At 44.9% G+C, this 20296-nt stretch overlaps 1 protein-coding gene across 1 annotated transcript in view; it reads right to left on the bottom strand.

Moving 5' to 3' along the window:
- Nucleotides 1-20296, bottom strand: part of CENPF (centromere protein F) — a 1545100-nt gene that overhangs the window by 954074 nt on the left and 570730 nt on the right. The window lies entirely within an intron of this gene.

Raw genomic sequence — 20296 nt, 5'->3', positions numbered from 1 at the left:
TACACAGAACTTGGTGTGCATGACAGACTTGTTTAGCACACTGAGATCCAAAACTGGTCTCCAGTCCCCTGTCTTTTTTTTGGAACCAAAAAGAACCTTGAGTAAGTTCCGGATCCTATCTGGGGGGACCTCTTGGATAACTCTTTTTGCAAGCAACCGCTGAATTTGCTGAGTTGTTGGCTCCCTTTGACTGGGTGGAACATCAGGGAGTTTTGTTACTAATGGGGCGGAAAGAAGGTATGGTAAAACCTGTGGAAATAATTTTCTGCACCCAAATATTGTTTGTTATATTTAGCCAGGCTGTTTATGCAAAGAAAATCAACCCCTGACTGCCTCCAGTGGAAGACAAGCTGGCCTCCTTTCAGGAGTGCTTATAGAGCCTATCAAAGAAAGTATCTCTGGACCCAGTATATCATGCGGGCCTCCTCTCTTACCATTGCCCCCTCTGCCTCTGGGAGAACCAGTTCCACATGCATCGGGGAAAGGACCTGGAGATTTTTTTGAACCATATCTTGCGGCACCCCCCACCACACTGATTCCTAGAAAAGATTTGTGTGTGTGTGTGTGTGTGGGGGGGGGGGGGGGGTGGTGTTGCAAAAAACACATTGCAATGGTAGACTAAATATTTCTGTTTTTTTTTCACACCTGGAGTGTGTTCCGTTTATAGTGGGTCCAAAAAGCGAATATCAGTCAAATGCAGTGTTGACAAAGGCAGACTTAAAATGCTCTGCAAAGTCACACAAGTGCACCTAAGTCTATCTCCTTATGGAAAAGCCTAAACCCGCTACCCATGAGGCTCCTTCCATTCCAATGGAGATAAGACTCATGGATGACTTCACAATGGACTGTAAGGTAGTCAACTGAAGGGCCACAAAAATCTGGACCTCCTCCATAGTGACCCTTACTAATGAGCTGGAAAGTATATTGGGTCCCTTTGCAATCTCGTGAAGTGGGCTAGATAATTCAGGAAACATATGGCAAACATTGCTAAAGTGTTTACCTGCTTCCCCAGCCTGTCCATCGCCATAGACTCTGTTAGGGTGATGAACGGATACACTCTCTTCAGAGAGTCCTTTTTAGTGGCTGCTGCCACAACCATGGCATCAACCAGTACGGCCTTACTCCAATACTGCCTTTCTGCTGAGGTGCCATAATCTTATCTGGTCTCTTGGAGATAGGTTCAGTCGAGTAAGGCTCCTTCCAACAAATTAAATCCACCAATTCGTCGGGAGGCAGGGCTTCCAAGGAGGACAACGAGCCAGTCCTGAAAGCTTCAAGGTATACAGAGTCCGCAAAGAGATGGGTTGTGGGCAGACCAGTCACCCTTTTTTTTTCAGGAGCTCAAGGATGTCTGGAAAGGAGATGTCTTTGGGTGAAATAGCCAGGGAATTGTTATGGCTAGGCTTGTATAGGCCCTAGGGCTGATAGCCTAGTACCAACCTATGAACCTATGGTGATTTGCAAGACCCTTCTCCATCAAAGTTGGTATCAGTGGTGAAGGACTCTTTGGGTGAGTCCAGCTGTTTCCTCTTACACCTTCTCTTCCCAGGGACTTCCTTGGTGGAGTGCTTCACAGAAGTATCGGACAAGCTACCCTGAGAAGTATCAGAAGAGCTAGGGATCCCAGACTGGGTAGACTGGAAGCTCTGGACCAGCTGTCCCTAAGGTGAAGAATGGCGAGGAACAAATGCCAAGGTCAGCTGGGTGGTCCCAAGGGGGTCCCCACCTGATCTGTGGACACACAGAAGACCCCTCCACCTCAAAGGCTGACCTCCCCGGGGAGGAAATGACAAACAGAGCAGAGAGCAAAGGTCCCCAATTTGCCAGCCCCCCCCCTCCCCACAGGTTATACAACCAAGGAGGAAGCTGGAACTGAGCTATCAACAGCCGAAGCTACAAGAGGAAGAGCAAGTTCTGAAATTCTCAACAGTGAATCTAACCACCCCACCCCCTGGTCTGATGTGAAATCCTCTGCTCCGAAAGCTGTCTGGATCCAAATACATTGGAGCCAACGAGCTCAGAGTTATTGTCGAATCTGTAGATAACCAGTCTTCTCGCACAGATGGGCCAGGAGCACTCTGATCCAAGAAGTCTGAAATCTCAGGTCTCGTCAAAGGAGTAGATGTTGGAGGGAGCCCCTGATCCGATGGGGTCAGAACCATTAGGGCACCCTTCTGAAATGGTTCCATATTCCTCACGACGCTAGCCACATCTGCCTCGGTAAGACTCTTGGTAGAGCGAAAGGACATAAGCCTAAAGTGCCTCTCTAGGAAAGGAGAGGACATACTAGACAAGATTGGGTCTAAGGATAGCAAGTAAGCAGTCTGAGGAATGGGCCTCAGCTCTGAGGTTTTAGGATCCAAAGTTGTCTGCTTCTTTGGGTCTGGTGACAGAACTTTTGACAGATCTAACAGCTTGGATGAAACTAGAGATGTCTGATCCAACCTCGGCACCTTCTTTTTCAGCTCCAACAAGGAAGCTTTGGCTGATCTGGACCATTTTGAATGGTCTCCATGTTTAGATACACGTGGTTGAGCTCCAGCGACAACCTGTGAAAAAGATGAGGGCAACAGCCCTTTCAAGATCAGCTTATTCTTGCATTCTGTGAGAGCCCAAGGATTAAAGGCCTCACAGTTGTCACACTGCTGGTTGAGGTGATCCGGTCCTAAGCAGTAAACGCACAAAGAATCCCAGTCTGAAAAAGGCATTTTGTGCCCACATTGCCTGCACTTCTTAAATCCTTCTTCTGACGTGTCCAGGAAGAAGGTACTCCACACGAACACAACACACATACAGGCACACTCACCAATATAAAACTGCCAACAACAGAAAATAAGATAATTACTACTAAAATTATTTATTTTTTAAGGAAGAAAAGGGAAGAAAAAAATACCAACAATGGTAACTATGAAGACCAAAAAGGTCTGAGAGAGTATCTATTCAGAAGAAACAATGGTAGGGAAAAGTACCAATAATGTTAACTAAGAGGACCAAAAAGGGTTGTGGGAGAATATTAGGAGGGTTTACACTGAAGTAAGGACTAGAAATAGCAGAGAAAAATATATAATCTAAACAAAGGTACTTATCACCAAAAACGCTTGAGAGCCATCGGCAACCACGTCTGTTAGCAAAAGCAATAAACGAGATCTGAGGTGACAGTGGACCAGAGCATTGTGGGTAGGGATGAGCTCGAGAGTTTGTAGGCTTCTGCAAGCTGTAGTTAAGGCAGGGTCAGATCAGAGTCTCATAAGCAAAGGATGAACGAAAACTGACAGATACATCACTTTCATGCACCTTTGCAGAAATTTGAACTCAATACAAAATGCATTATTTGCTTTTTCCTGCACCAAAAATTTTAAAACCCTCATCAAGCAAGTTAGATGAGAGAGTTATGTGTAGTTCGTTAACTGTTGGGATTTTCACTCAATGTTTACAGCTTGGCTTTTTATTTCCCTCTTCCATTTCTGTACTTAAGGTCACACCTGTTTTTTTTGTGGGTATATGCTATGGAGTTATATGTTGGACTAAGAAAGGCACAACCTGTTTCATTTAAACCTGACAGTTTGAACTTTCCCCTTCGGCAAGCAGAAAAAGAAAAAAAAAAAAAAGCAACATAAAAGAATGTCAACAAGTACATACACACACACATTATGCAAATGCATATCTCTCTCTCTCTCTCTCTCTCTATATATATATATATATATATATATATATATATATATATATATATATATATATATAACCACTACTAAATCCCGAAAACCCAAATTACCGATGGGCAAAATCCTGAAACCAAATACCCAAAACACTAAAATACCGAAACATCAAAACCGCGAAATTCAAACTACCGTAAACTACACTCTACATACACCACACACATACACACATCTTCCCCCAGAAGACAAACACACAAACCTAAACTACAGACAAGCAGGGGAGCAAGGCCCCCTGCGCCCCACATGTGGAGGGCTGTGCCCCCACACCCCAACTACTTAAATATTCTAACTCCAAGGTCGCACTGCATACACAAACACACGAATCACCACCACACACCTACATTCCCCTCGCGCGCGCACACACACACACACACACACACAGTAAACCCCTAACCAACACATTTAAACATTGATACTTACCTGACCTTCCACCATATCACAACACCAGAAGCGCAAATGTCAAACTTCCGATGATCGGGATTTTGAAATTAGCGTTTCTGGTCTTTCGGTAATTAGAGGTTTCGGCTATATAGTCTCGAAAGTTTGAAATTCGGTATTTCAAACTTTTGAGATTATGTAGTGATTATATATATATATATATATATATATATATATATACATACACACATATACATACATATATATATATATATATATATATATATATATATATATATATATATATATATATATCTATATCTATATATATATAATATATCTCTATAGGGGTCTACTTCACATGACTGAAACTTCATTTGACCGAGACCATAATACCTAATTTTAAAACACTGAAAAAACTCACTTGACTTAAACTCATTTTACTGAAACTTTACAGTGCTAAATTTCAAAATACTAACTTGTAAACAATAGAGATGCACACTTACACCACCATCAATGACCAACTCTTTCCATAACTTAAAACTACTAACATACCCTCTTAACAGAAACCGCTCAATATAAAACCAAACTAGGTGGCGGGCTACACCCCCCCCAACTATATATACAACTTCCAAGATCGCACTACAGTGGGGAAAAGGGCATATACCCTTTTACTTACCTTACAGTAGTCTACACACTGCCACTATTGCTAGGAATGCACAAAACATCCGCCATATTACTTGAGATACTTATGAAAATGTAAACAGACATACCCACATTTAGAAACACTACAACACTACTTTCTACATGACTATCAGTATTCTGACAATCAGCACTATAAGTTACAGTAATTCTTTTTTTCACAAGCAAGTCACTGCAGAAGGGAAATCCACATCCTATGGCTTACAATTCAGTAGAATGAGATTCAGTCAAGTGAGTTTTCAGTATTTCAGTCATATATTTCAGTCATGTGAAGTAGACCCATTTAATATATTACACACACACAGATTATATATATATATATATATATATATATATATATATATATATATATATATACACACACACACACACACACACACACACACACACACACACACACACACACACACACACACACACACACACACACACATACATACAAACATAAAAATATATATAATAGAAAGATGGCTACAGATTTATATCACACTTTTTGATAATCTGCTTTGATCTTTTCAGGCAATGGACACTGAAGCCTATGCATACAGTCAATGGGCAGAATGCACTGATGTCCGTTCAGGACAGGGCACTGATCTATCACTACACACAGTTTCACTCATTCACATATTATACACACACCACTGGATAATTTGAAGAATGGCATTTCACCCATTGCATGTCTTTGAAGGATGAGGGGAAGAAAATGGAACATCTAGAGAACTCTTCACAAGGAGGAAGGGAGGACAGACTTGCAGACTCCACACAGATGGCACCCTAGTCAAAATGAAATACTACTCAAAACATACATGCCAAACTAGCTTCAAGGTGTCTTAGACCACAGGTGATACATAATGAGGGGTCAATAAATCAAAGCGGGACAGCTGGAGGGTAAATGAGCACACAGCTGAGCACTCCCATCAGAGTTTAGTTGTTTGGGGTTTATATTTGACACAGACTTCTGTTGTGGATAACGGATGTGAATAATTGCAAGCATGACCATTACATGTTCCGAGAGGCCACAGCTAAAAACTGGCCAAAAAAGAAATGCAAAGGACGACAAATTCTAAAAGACTGGTACCACAGAATTACCAAAGCAAGCCTGACTCAGAGTCACGATCCAAACAATAACGTTAACTGAAGGTACAGACCGACAAAATTACTATGGCACAAATGTCTGCACTGGAAACATTTTAAAATAAAGCACTGAAAGCAGACTCTTACTAATGCCATGATCTTTCAGAACACAACATTTAATGGATAGTTCATGCAAAACAAAAGACCACTACAGGAAAAAAATTAACTCATTCCCTCCAGTACAGCTCTTTTGAGTGTGCACCTTTAACTCCCAGTGGGTGTAGCCTGAACCTTAAAAAAATGAAGTTATCACCCTACAGTTCTAACAAATACTCACTGACAGAGGTCAAATATCAATACAATTGTTTGCCATCATGTATGCTTCAAGATAAAATATTTTGGTACCTTGTATGCAAGTATGGTTTTGAAATTATTATTGGAAATATGAACAAGCGATATTTGAAGCCAAAAGGCACAGTAGGAGTTAACTACAGAAACGTCTGGAGGTGCAATCGGCTGTAATGTTAAAAAAAAAAAAAAAAAAAAAACACACTTGCTTTTCATCTTTTCTTGAATTTCTAAGTAGAAGTCACTACTAATTTTCTTGCGTTTGTAACCCTCAGTGTCCTTCTGGGGGCAGACATCCTGATCAGAGCTTGTTTTCTTCTAAAGTTAAATCTTCCCCATAGTGCACTGTGATGGTACACATGTTGAGATTAACACTCATGGGTGGACTGTCAAATTGCAGTTCCATTCACTTAGGATGCAAGACCACAGAAGCAGTGCTAATTTTGAGAGGCCTTGGTACTAGTATCGCTTACTGTTTTGCACAGCTTCTCTCAAAGGTTTTTCCTACTGATGCATTACACATTCTATGAAAAAATATCCAGAAATATCAACTCCTTGCTGAGATAACAGACTTTTTTGGGAGATGCTGTGTGCTTCAGTTCCTTCTCAAGTTTCTCTTCTCATTGTCCTTCCCTCAAGTAAGCCACAATATCATTTCCTGCCCTGGAAGGTTTGGTTAATTATTTACCTATGCTTTACAATAGACAGACAGAAAAGTCTACATGGTGTGCCAGTAAAGTGTTCCCCTCATCTCTCTTTATTCATGTCATATGAATAGCACTTTCAAAGTAAATAATGTTATAAAGTGCTTGTATCAGTCCTTAACATGCAGGAGTCTAAGTATTCCAGAAATTGCGTTTTTCCTGTTTATAAGAATTCATATTGGTTACTCACAGCTGCTAAGTCTGCAAGCAAATAGTACAATTGTGTACACTTACCATAAATGTAGAAGTTAGAGTGTATTCACTGTTGCAGTCATCACACTTGGGTTATCTGCCTGCAGGTAGCCCTCAGTCGGCACGATACCAGAGTCTTGGGATTTCTGCGTCGGATGTTGTCGCCTCTTCCATGACGTCAGGTCATCAGGGGTATAAAACATGCAGCAGATGCCATTACATCAGTTTTTCTTGCCCCAGATGTCAGGAGCCCCCAAAATAGGAAGCAATTACATGATGTGGAACACCTCCAGTAAAAAGTAAATACCACAGCCATAAGATATGGCCAAAAAGAGTAAGGGTAGAGAAGTCATGGGGCTGGAGGGAGGGTAACCAGGACTGCAACAGTGAATACACTCCAACATCTACATTTATGGTAAGTCTACACACAACTGTACTATGTTCTTTGTGTTTCACTGTGGCAGTCATGACACTTGGGTTGATTCCCAAAGCTGAGGAAGGGTGGAGGCAGTCAAGAAGTATTAGGGTTGGCTAGCAGGCCTTTTAAGACTGCGGTGGTAAATCCAGCTCTGGATTTAGAAAAGAAGTGATAATGCTTGGTGAAGGTGTGTACAGAACTCCAGGTTGCAGCTTCCAGGATGTCCCTGGTAGGGGGCCCCCTGGGAAATGCTGTGGGTAGCACTAGTGGAATGAGTTTTGATCCCCTGTGGGATAGTTTTTCCATGGTGTTTGTAGCAGAAATGGATGCAGTGTGCTATCCATTTGGAAATGGTTTGCTTTGAAATGTCCTTGCCCTCTGCAACTGTAGCAAAGTTGACTAGCAGCTGATCAGTTTTTTCTGAAAGGCTTAGTCCCGTCAAGGTGGAGTCTGAGCAGTCTGTGCATGTTCAAGGAATACAGAATCCTTTTCCCTTTATTCTGAGGATTAAGAAAAAAGGCTGGTAAATGGCTACAGTGGTTTAAAGCCACACTGGATACCACTTTGGGCATAAATGATGGGTTAGTCTTGAGCGAAACCCTGTCTGCATGGAAGATAATGAAGGGTTCCACAGCCATAAGAGCCTGTAACTCAGACACTCTTCTTGCGGAAGTGATGGCTAGAAGTAAGGCTGTTTTCCAAGAGAGGAATTTTAACTCTGTTGTGGCAGCAGGCTCAAAAGGGTGAAGCATGAGCTTCTCTAGTACAAAGTGAAGGTCCCAAGGCAGGAGTGTGAGCTCTCCTCGGGGGTTTTAAATTGTTAGCTCCTCTCAGGAACTGTTTGATCAGAGGGTGAGAGAAGAGGGGTGGCTCAGTATTGTAATGAGCTGAGATGGCAGAGGCATGAATCTTAATTGTTGAGAAGGACAGGCCTTTGTGGAGCAGCTCTGCTAGTTAATCTAGGATTTGAGGTAAAGTGGTAACAGCTGTGTCCTTTCCTTGAGACTGGCTCCAAGAAAAGCATCTTTTCCACTTTTCTGAATAGGATTTCCTAGTACTAAAGCCTTCTGGCCTCAAGGAGGACATCCAGCACCCGTTTGCTGAGGGTTGCTAGTGATGTATTCAGGGAATAAGCCAGGCTGCCAGGTTCAGGGTTTGCAGCTGAGGATGCAAAAATCTGCCCCTCCTGCTGGAACAGCAGAGAGGGGATCTGATGTAGGTGCCAGGGTGGCACTGCTGTCACACTACACAGGAGTGGGTACCAGTGCTGGCGTGGCCAGTCAGGTGCAATAAGGATTGTCCTTGGCCTACCCTGTTTGATCTTGAGTAGTACATTTGAGAGGAGGGGCAGAGGGGGAAAGGCATAGATTGAGACGTTTTCCCATGTAAAGGATAGGGTATCCACTTTCCATGCTTGGCTGTGGGGAGTTCTGGTGCAAAATTTGCTCAATTGATGGTTTTGGGGGAAGCAAAGAGGTCCACCTCTGGTGTCCCCCACCTGTGGATTAGAAGTTTGAATGAGTTGGGTTCCAGTTTCCACTCGTGTGGGTCCATTAGATTTCTGCTCAAGTCATCTGCCATTGAATTTTGTTTGCCTGGCAGGAATTGAGCTTGCAAGTGCACTTGATTGCTCAAGGCTGTGTTCCAAAGAGCCATGGCTAACCTGCAGAGTGGGTAGGAATGAGTCCCCTCCCCCCGCTTATGTACCAGAAAGTACAGTTTTGTACCTACCATAAATGTAGATGTCCGATAGGTATGCATCTGCAGTCCTTGCCGACCGAAGGGCTGCCTGAGGCAGGACAACCCATATGTTAGGACTGCAGATGCATCCTTGAAGGACATCAGTGGTGTTGTCTTGTCTTTATCAAGAGTTGTCCTGGAATGATAAGGTATTTGAAGGCTGTCAGTGCATTCGGTACAGCTAACATTTCTTTTTGAGTGATATGCAGGTGTATTTATCCTGGGCTCCATTTGCCTTGAATGCATTTGCCTGCCATGCGAGTCCCCCATGCATAGTCTGATGCGTCTTGTCAGAGTTTGGGTGGCAAGGGGTTGAGTGAAAGGGAATCCCTTGTTGTGGTTGCAAGCCTCTGCCCACCATAAAAACTCTGTCCTTAGGCAAAGAATGATAGGAATCACTGTTTCCAGGTCCTGAGAATGTTGACACCAGAGACTTTTTAAGTACCACTGAAGTTTCCTCATATGCAGTCTTGCATATGGAATTAGGAGAATGCATGAGGCCATGGAACCCTAGGGCTTGCAGTATTTTTCTTGCAGATAACTGGGTTTGGGTGGCCAGTAGTTTGAAATAATTTGTCAAATAAACCTGCTTTTCTGGAGTAAGGAATGCCATATGGGAAGTTGTGTTCAAGCTTGCTCCCAGGAATACAATCTTTTGGCTGGGTACCAGATGTTATTTCTTTTCGTTGATGGTATTCCCCAGAGAAGTTAGGAGTCTCTCTACAAATGTCAGGTGCTGAAGTAGCAATTCCTGACTGTCCGCCTGAATCAGGCAATCGTCCAAGTATGGGTACATTTGAATACGTCTCTGCCTGCAGTATGCAACGGCTGGAGCCAGGCACTTTGTGAATACCCTGGGCGCAGTAGATAAGACTAAGGGAAGTGCAGAGAACTGAAACGTAGATATTTCCTGCAAGAAGAGGATGTGCAGATAAATGTCTAGGGTGACCACCTAGGAGTCCTTGGCTAGCATAGGAAGCAGCTGCTGGAGTGTAAGCATTTTGAATTTTGGAACCACCAGGAAGGTGTTGAGAATTGACAGATCCAGGATAGGGCGCCAAGAGTTCTCTTTTCTGGGCACCAGTCTGGAGTAGAAACCCTGTCCCCTTTGCTCTGTTGGAACAAGTTGAATAGCCCCGATACTGAAGAGAAAGTACTTGCTTTTGGGCCTCTGCCCACTGGTTTGGAGAAAGGTCTGGCAACCTGCTTGGGGTTGACAGTGAGTGGAAGTAGAATCTGTATCCCTGGGATACAATGTTTAAGACCGATCGATCCTGGGTAATGTACTCTAAGTTTTTGCATGCAGGGCGAGTTTTCCTCCTAGGAGTGCAAGTACTTGGGCATGGCTGGGAGGGATGAAAGACAAGTCATTGTGAACTTTTTTCCATAAGGGGATGGCTTACCACTCCCTGTTTATGAGGTGGGACCACTCCATTGTTTAGATCTGTGCATACCCTGAGACTGTAGTCTTTGTAGTCCCTTGCCCCTGGGTTTGGACTGAGAAGGTCTGGGAGGGACTGGAAAGGACCAGTTTTTTGAAGGCCAATGCCTACTGAATCTAGGTGGCTGTACCTGTAAGAAATCTTTAACAGTTTGCATAGATTTAGCTTTTTCCTCCATCTTTTTAAGAACTTCTTCTGTTTTTGTGCCAAACAAACATTCTTTGTTTAATGGATCATCTAATAATTTTGCTTTGACATGGTCTAGCAAGACTTGTTCCTTCAGCCAAGCATGCCTTCTCAGAACAGAACCAGTGACAGCAGCCCTGCAAGATGCTTCTAAGGCATCAAAACCACACTACAAATTAGGTTTACCAACTTGGTTTGCAGAATGCATCAACTCTTGTAAATCTATTTTCTGCACAATCAGAAATCAACATTTTTTGTTTAATTATTTCCATAACATGCTGCTGGTACTTCAACATGTGAAACTAGCAATTTAAAGCCCTGATGGCAAGAGTTGCAGAGGTATATACCGTCTTACCACATCTGTCTAAAACCCTAGAATCCCTGTCCGAAGGGGTAGGGTTTTTGGCTGTAGTAGCCTTAATACCTTTAGGTCCCAGAGAAATGGTCTCTGGATCCGCAGTGGGATTTTTAAAGATAAATTTGAGAGTCAGGTATTCTGTAGTGCCGGTTAGGCTTTCTAGGAGCTGGTGGTAAAGTATCAGGGGTAAGACTGGATTCCATGAAGACATCATCTACAATATCCAGGACAGGGGGTATAGCTAGATGCCTGTGATGAGGCAAGTCTAAAACTTCCCAGAGTCTCTTTGGACTGTGGGTAGTCATGGCATTCCCAGCAGAAATGCTCTCTTAGGGTATGCAAGGTTTCACCAAAAGTAAAGTCCTCTGGAGGAGAGGCAGAGGGAATGGAATACTCTGCATCTGAATCCTCATAGGTAGATAAGGGTATGTCCTGGTAATCAGAGGGGTCAGTCATCGGACTCATGATCTGTAGAATCTGAAGGAAAATCTATTCTTTGTCTTTTAGAGGGAGAAAGCTGGCTTCCCCTAATTAAAGTAATAAGGTCTTCAGCCATTCTAAGCATTTGTTTCTGTGGTATGGGAGCTTGAGAATGCACTTTGGTCATCTGTTTCCTAGGCGTAGTGCGAACTCTGGGCCTCAGAAACTCAGTAGTTTTATTCAGAAACGTAGTAGTTGGTTTAACACGAACATCGGAAGGTCTGAATACACCCTCAGAAGACTGTGCCCTGCACAGTGGCTCCAGACCTATCCAAGGTAGAGAAATCCACAGGTTCCAAAGTCGAAGAAGCATCTCGCGGCATATCTGACTCCGAATAGGTTGCAGTAGAGGCCTGCAAATCTGTAGATGTGGGTATTAGGGACTACGAAAGCACCTCGCTGAGTACCGGCGGACTGGCGACTAGCTTAACAGAAGCGTCGTCGACAGTTTCAGACCTATGCGGTTTGTCCTTACTTTTTTTGGAAGATCGGTAGTCGCATGGCTTATCAAAGCCATTTCGGAATACGGAGAATGAGAGCGAAAGAATTTGACAAAGATAGCCTAACGACGAATAGTTTGGGCGTTGAACAAGGCACAAAACAGACAGTGAGGAACGTCGTGGTCTGGGCCTAAACAGGTGATGCAGTAAGAATGAAAATCTCTGAGGTATTTGCTTTCCACAGGAAAGACAATTGTTAACTTTTTCTGACATCGGTTAGAGTAAGAAAAAATTATCCCCAATGGGGTACTTAGCTTTAGAAGACTTCAGGTTTGAAACTCGAAAATTTCAGGTAGCGGCCGACCGGCACTTGCAAACTGCTTCTGCTTTGGGCTCCCGCACGGCAAGAAAATCTGATGCAATGGCGTCGGCTGCATGTTTTATACCCCTGACAACCGGGACATCATGAAGAAGTGACAGCATCTGACGCAAAAATCCCAAGACTCTGATATTTGGGCAGACTGAGGGCCACCTGCAGGCAGATAACTCAAGTGTGATGACTGCAACAGTGAAACACGAAGAACATCCTCTTATCTTCCACCAAGTAATAGTCTTATATCAGACAGATCATTATATAATAAGCAGTTGGCAATCTTGTTACCTCAGACAGGCCACTGATATTACCTTCTACTTTTCCTTACTCTTACTTTAATATGGGAAGTCAGTGAAATCTTTTGCACATTTCTGGGTGTTATTCAATGTATTTCTCTGTAAGCACAATATAATGTATACTATACACTGCCCCTAGCAACGTGCACACCTTTCTGAGTTAATGTCAATACTACTTTCCAGTCTACACTGCTACATCCTTTTCTATTCACTCCTACCCGAGAACAAAGGCACAGGGACACCTACCTGTTGCCTGTGTGTTTGCTAGCTGATGTCAGCAATGCATTTTTAATGCCACAGGTGTGTATGGTTACAACTTGACAACTGAATTGGCCACTGACTGACTTTCGTAACGAACCAAAATTTGAAAATAAGAAGTTATGTACCTACCATAACGTTCCATGTTAGTTGTCTTCTCTCGCCTTCTTTCTTGCTGGATGGGTTCGGAGCCGATCCTCGGCTCCGACTCGGCACTTGCTAAGCTCGAGAGCTAATTTTACCAGCTCGAGGCAGCCCTATATCCCATGATGCAAGGCGGAGACTACCCAGATCTCGTTTGGTAGCTAAGGAAAATATGGAATATATTCTTCCAACTGTAGAGGAGGAAGAAAAGTAACAATACTAAAAATGACCATCATAATCATCATAATCCTCTGAAAGGGATCAACCTAATCTAGTGACACTAGAAGCTGATTAGCTAGAAAAGGATAACGCCTCTTAAGAGAAGAGGCATAATCTTCTCGGTCTGACCAGGCTAGGGGGATGGAGGGCGGGACGCAAGAAAGAAGGCGAGAGAAGACAACTAACATGGAACGTTATGGTAGGTACATACCTTCTTAATGTTAAGTTGTCAATCTCGCCTTCATTCTTGCTGGATGGGACCACGTCCCTAGCACCTCTATCCTGGGTGGCTCAATGGAACAGACTCTTGAGAACGGTGGAACCAAAATTCGCTCGGTCTCTGGAGGCCAAGTCTAATTTGTAATGTGAAACAAAGGTATGAGGAGAGGCCCATGTGGCTGCTGCACAAATAGTGTCTATTGGAAGTCTAGCCTGAAAAGCTGTAGATGTAGCTAGAGCTCTGGTAGAATGGGCTTTTGGCTTAGAAATCAACTCTCTGCCTCTGAGCTGATAAATGTAAGTAATCACAGAAGACAGCCATCTAGATAAAGTCACCTTGGAAACTGGAAGGCCTTTCCTGTTCTCTGCATAGGATAGAAACAGTTGATCAGATTTCCTAAAATGTTTAGTTTTGTCTAGATAATATCAGAGTTGGCGGTGAACATCAAGACTATGTAATTTTTGTTCCGCTCTATCAGAATAATCTGGGGAAAAAACTGAAGATCAATGGATTGATTTAAGCTCGTCTGCGATGCCACTTTGGGTAAGAAAGACGGATTAGTCCTTAGAGATGCCCTGTCTTTGTGGAAGATTAAGTAGGGAGGATGAATGCAGAGAGCATGAAGCTCAGATACTCTCCTGGCAGAAGTAATGGCGACTAGAAAGAGTGTCTTCCAAGAAAGAAGTTTCAATGAACAGGCAGCCGCAGGTTCGAAAGGGGGGAGAATCAAGGATGCTAAAATTAAATTTAGATCCCATTGTGGTGGGGGGTCTCTAATCGGAGAGATAAGTAAAAAGATACCTCGAAGGAATGCCTTGCAAAGTTTATGTGACAATGTTGTGGTCCAAAAAGCCTATATGAAAATTCGAAATGGCTGCCAGCTGAACTTTTACTGTGGAGGAAGAGGATCCTGAATGAAAAATCTCAGCTAGGAAGTCCAAGACCGAATGAATCGGAGCAGTATAGGGGTCTATATTCCTAGCTTTTGCCCAGAAGGAGAAATAAGAAGTTATGTACCTACCATAACGTTCCATGTTAGTTGTCTTCTCTCGCCTTCTTTCTTGCTTGATGGGTTCGGAGCCGATCCCTCGGCTCCGACTCGGCACTTGCTAAGCTCGAGAGTCACTTTTACCAGCTCGAGGCAGCCCCATATCCCATGATGCAAGGCGGTAAGTACCCAGATCTCGTTTGATGACAAAGGGCAATAGCACCAAGCATAAAATACTTCCCAAAGGAAGAAAGAAAAATTACAGATGGAAGAAGGACCAGGTTGAATGGTCTTCAGCATAACAGTTTCTTATAACAAGGTCTGTCCAGGCCAGGGGGAAGGAGGGAGGGTGCAAGAAGAAGGCAGAGAAGACAACTAACATGGAACGTTATGGTAGGTACATAACTTCTTAATGTTAAGTTGTCAATCTCGCCTTCATTCTTGCTTGATGGGACCGCGTCCCTAGCACCTCTATCCTGGGTGGCTCAATGGAACAAACTCTTGAGGACTGTAGAGCCAAAACTGGCCCTGTCCCTGGAAGCCAAGTCCAATTTGTAATGGGAAACAAAAGTGTGAGGAGTGGCCCAAGTGGCCGCTGCACAAATAGTGTCTAAAGGAAGTCTAGCTTGAAAAGCTGTAGAAGTAGCTAAGCTCCTAGTTGAATGTGCTTTAGGTTTTGAGCACAGCTGTTTTCCCCTGAGCAGATAAATTTCAGAGATGACCGAAGAAAGCCATCTGGACAAGGTCACTTTAGAAACAGGAAGGCCTTTTTTATTATCCGCATAGGAAACAAAAAGTTGATCAGATTTCCTAAATTTTTTTGTTCTGTCCAAATAATATCTAAGTTGACGGTGGACATCAAGATAATGTAGCTTTTGTTCAGCTCTATCTGAATAGTTAGGGAAAAATACAGGGAGATCAATGGATTGATTCAAATTGTTCTTTGAAGCGACCTTAGGCAAAAAGGTTGGGTTAGTTCTCAAAGATACTCTGTCTTTGTGAAAAACCAAATAGGGGGGTCGAACCGAAAGAGCATGAAGTTCAGACACCCTCCTGGCAGATGTAATAGCCACTAGGAATAAAGTTTTCCAAGAAAGATATTTCAGGGAACAAGAAACAGCTGGCTCGAAGGGGGGAAGAATCAAGGATGTCAGCACTAAATTTAGATCCCACTGAGGAGGAGGATTCCTGATTGGAGGCTTTAGTAGGAAAATTCCTTTCAAGAAGGCCCTGCAGAGCCTATGGGACATAATATTATGATCTGCTATCCCGACATGAAAATTGGAAATAGCAGCCAATTGAACTCTGACTGCGGAAGAAGAGGAGCCTGCATGAAAAATCTCTGCTAAGAAGTCCAGGACTGCCTGAACAGGGGCAGTAAAAGGATCAATATTCTTGGCCTTAGCCCAATAAGAGAAACGTTTCCATTTGCTTGTATAAATCCTCCTGGTAGAGGATTTTAGTGAAGCTACTATGATGTCTCTAACTGGGTTAGAGATCAAAGGAAGCCTGGCTAAGGAAGGAAGTGGAGCAACCATGCTGTGAGGTTGAGAGAAGGGATTGACCAGTGCAGCTGACCCGATTGGTGAATCAGAAGATCTGGCACTGGGTCCAGATGCCACGGCTGCACCAAAAGGTGATGATGGAGGAACGGGAACCAAACTTGTCAAGGCCAGTAAGGGGCAATGAGAATCAATTTGGCTCTCAAAATGGTAGCTTTCTGGATAACCTGAGGGATCAGAGGAAATGGAGGGAAGGCATAAAGAAGTCCCTGGGGCCAATCCTGGGTCAGAGCGTCTCTGGGGGGATGGCCTGATAGAGGGAAGAGGCAGAAGAAGTCTGGACATTTGCTGTTTTGGGGAGTAGCAAAAAGATTGCAACATGGACGACCCCATTCCAGAAAAATCTCTTCCGCTATAGATTGCTTGAGAGACCACTCGTGAGGCATGAGAATAGCTCTGCTCAATCTGTCCGCTACAATGTTGGTTTTCCCAGGGATATGCGTTGCTAACAGAAACCGATGAGAGGAGATCGCCCATTGCCATAGTCTGAGCGCTTCTCGACACAAGGGGTAGGACTTGGTTCCGCCCTGTTTGTTGATATACCAAACTACAGACATGTTGTCTGTGTGGACTGCAATTGTCCCTACGGGAAGAAAGTCGTTGAGGGCTTGCAACGTTAAAAGCACTGCTCTCATCTCCAGGACATTTATGTGCAGATGGTACTCGAGCGGCTGCCACGTCCCATGAACCATCCTGCCCTGATAATGACCCCCACCCGATCAGGAGGCATCCGTGGTGACAGTGGCTATCGGGGATGGGGGTACAAAGTACCTGCCTTGGTGAACCTGAGGAGATGTGATCCACCAAGCAAGATGCTCTTTGCATGTCTGTGTCACCAGAATCTGGTGACGCATTGGAAGTTGTTGGTATGACCATTGTGTGAACAGCATCCACTGAAGAAGGCGCATGTAGAATCGAGCCAGGGAAGAAGAGTAATGGCCGCAGCCATGAGACCTAATACCTTTAGAACCATTCTGGCCTGTACTTTCTTGTTGGCCAGAATGATCCTGACATGACTCTGAATGTCTGAAACTCTTTGATCTGTAAGGGTAGCTGACATCCGAACAGTGTTTAAGTTTGCGCCTATGAAGGTAATAGACTGGCAGGGCGATAAGGATGACTTTTTGAAGTTGATCGAGATGCCCAAATGAGAACAAAGGTTTATTGTGTAATCCCTGGCTTGTATAAGCTGATGCCTGGTGGTGGCTGACAGGAGCCAGTCGTTGAGATACGGAAACACCTGGAATCCTTGACGTCTCAGGTGAGCCGTGACCACTGCCATGCATTTGGTGAACACTCTGGGGCTGTAGTGAGACCAAAGGGCAGGGCTCTGAACTGGAAATGACTGGACCCCAGCCGAAAGCGGAGAAATCTTCTGGAGCGTCTGTGAATTTTGATGTGATAGTACGCATCCTGAAGATCTATTGAGCACATCCAGTTGTCCTTCTGTAAGAAGGGCAGAATTGACTGAAGAGTGACCATTCGGAATCTTGTCTTCCTCACAGACTTGTTGAGTCTGCTGAGATCCAATATTGGTCTCCAGTCTCCCGTCTTTTTGGGGACCAAAAAGAACCTTGAGTAGATTCCGGGTTCTGAATGGTCTGTTGTAACTGGCTGAATGGCTCTTTTGCAGTAGTTTTGAGACTTCTAACTCTGCAATTTCCCTTAGACTGGGTGGTACATCTGGAAGGGAATTTGAGGGGAAGGGACTTTCCTCGAAAGGAATTATGTAACCCTTGGATATGATCGACTGTACCCATCTGTCTTGAGTGAGGGAATGCCAGGCTTCTGGGTACAGTGATAATCTTCCCCTGACTGCCTCCAAGGAGGGACAGCCGGGCAACATCTCAGGGATGCTGAAAGGGCTTGTCAGAGAGGCTCTCTGTTTCCCTGGTTTTCGGACCCCTCTGCCTCTAGAGCGTCTGTTGTTGTTACCCCCTCTGCCTCTAGGGGTAAACTGACCACGTGAATCCGGCGTGACTCCTTGGGATTTACGGAACCACATTTTCCCACCTTTCTGTCCTTTGGGATAAGGTCTAGAAGGGGTGGAAAAACGGACTCCTACAGCAGAAAGAGTCTTGCCGTCCTGTTCGCACCTGGTCAAAGTTTCCTTCACCTGAGGGCCAAACAAAGCTGACCCATCAAAGGGAGAATTTGTGAAGGACGCCTTAAAGGGATCAGCAAAATCACATAGCCGCATCCAGGCTTGGCGTCTAAGAGCCACACCTGTACCTGAGACTCTACTCGCTCCATCAGCAGCATAAGATATTAGCCGCATGGAGGAGTTTGCAATGGAATTAAGGGTTCCTAGCTGCGAAGCAATCTTTTCTTGAGCTCCTGCAGCTGTAGGATCCTGTACTACTTCACCCAGCTCCTTAAGGATATCCCTCTGGAGTCTGGTGAAGTGACATAGGTAATTCAGCGAACGCATAGCAAAGGTCGCTGAGGAAAACATCCGCTTACCGTACCTATCCATGGTCCTAGAGTCCTTATTAGGAGGACGGACGGGTACGGAAGGATCTGCAAGTTCCTTCTTGGTGGCCGCAGCCACCACCATGGCATCAGCGGGGACACCCTTAGTGAGGAATTGCTTGTCACCGGGGCAGTGATAAATTTTGAAGGCCTCCTAGGGACTGGCTCTACAGAGTCAGGAGCTGCCCACGCCTTTCGGGCAATAACCTGCATAAGGGGTCGAAGGCGGAGACACCCAGGAGGTGGAGGGCCGAGATCCAAACGCCTCTAGGTATACTGACTCATCCTCAGAGGGATTGTTGGTGGGCCAGTTTCCCTCTGTTTAAGGAGTTCTAGGATGTCTGAGAAGGAGACATCCTCAGAGGGGATCTAGGGGATCCCTCTGACTCATCAAAGTCAGTATCCAAGTGACAGACTCGGGGAGTCTACATGTTTCCTCTTACAAGTCCTCTTCCTAGGAGGATCTCCAAACATCAGGAGAATCCTCGGAAGAGGGGAAATTCCCAATGGGGAAACCTGAGGCGGAGGATCTCTGGGTCCTGTAGCAAGAGAAGTGGCAGAGATGTCGACAGGTACTATAGAGGGAGGAGCTACGGGAACAGACTGCTGACTGATACCAGTGGCCAGCACACTCTTCATCACCTCGAATGCTCCCTCCCAGGCAGGTCCGAGAGAACCCGTTCAAGAACTAGGAACTCCAGGGACCACCGAAGGGAAGTCTCGAGGCAGATGTCGGAGCCGAGCTCACCAAGGCCGAGGCTCTAAGGGAAGAGCGGGTTCGGACAAGGGTCCGATGCCACTCACCCCTCGGAGGAGACCATGGAAGCCCGACCACGAATCCCTCTAAGGAAGGTCTCAAGAGGAGATAAGAGTAGAGGCTGAAGGAACAGAAGGGGTATCTGTCCTCCAGCCGTAGCAGTAACCATTCGAAGACTCCAACTCCAAGCTCTGGGGTAGAGTTGAAGGAGGAACTGTAACGGGTGTGGACCAACAGTCGCCTGTTGAGATGGACTATGTAACATTTGGGCCAGTACCTGTGACTTAAGTAATCTGCTGACCACTCTCTCTAGGTCATGGTCTGAAAGTCTGGATGACCTTGAAGATCGGCTCCGATGGCTCCGTTCGAAGGAGAGGTGAAGCCGGAGCCGAAAGTATCGGCTCCAAAGAAGGAGACCTCGACCTCTTCCTGGAATGAGCCATCGGAACCGATACTATAGATCCTGTCGGAGCCGAAGACTTATCGGAGCCGACAGGAAGCCTCGATGCATCGGCTCCAGCCGGAGCCGATACAGCCACAAAAGTAACGGTGTCGGAGCCGATCGGAGCCGACACCGATGCCTGTGCCACATGGTGGTCGGAACCGATCGGAGCCGACACCGAAGTGGTCAATGCAGAATCGGCACCGATAGCCATCGGTGCCGAAGTCTTTGTTAAGCCAGAATCGGCTCCAGCCGGAGCCGATCTAGACTCAGAACGAGTCGGAGCCGAGGCCGCAGGCTTAGACACAGAAGCCTGGGCCTTGGAAGATTTGGCTGATTTTGATGGAGCCAACTTAGCCGGAGAGCCCTCCGGCTTAAGAAGGCCCC

Source organism: Protopterus annectens, chromosome 1.part0, assembly GCF_019279795.1.
Source record: "Protopterus annectens isolate FY-2018-M chromosome 1.part0, PAN1.0, whole genome shotgun sequence".
NCBI classification, from domain to species: Eukaryota; Metazoa; Chordata; order Ceratodontiformes; family Protopteridae; genus Protopterus; species Protopterus annectens.
Note: the sequence above shows the minus strand (reverse complement) of the source record. Positions and strands in the feature narration are given on the sequence as shown.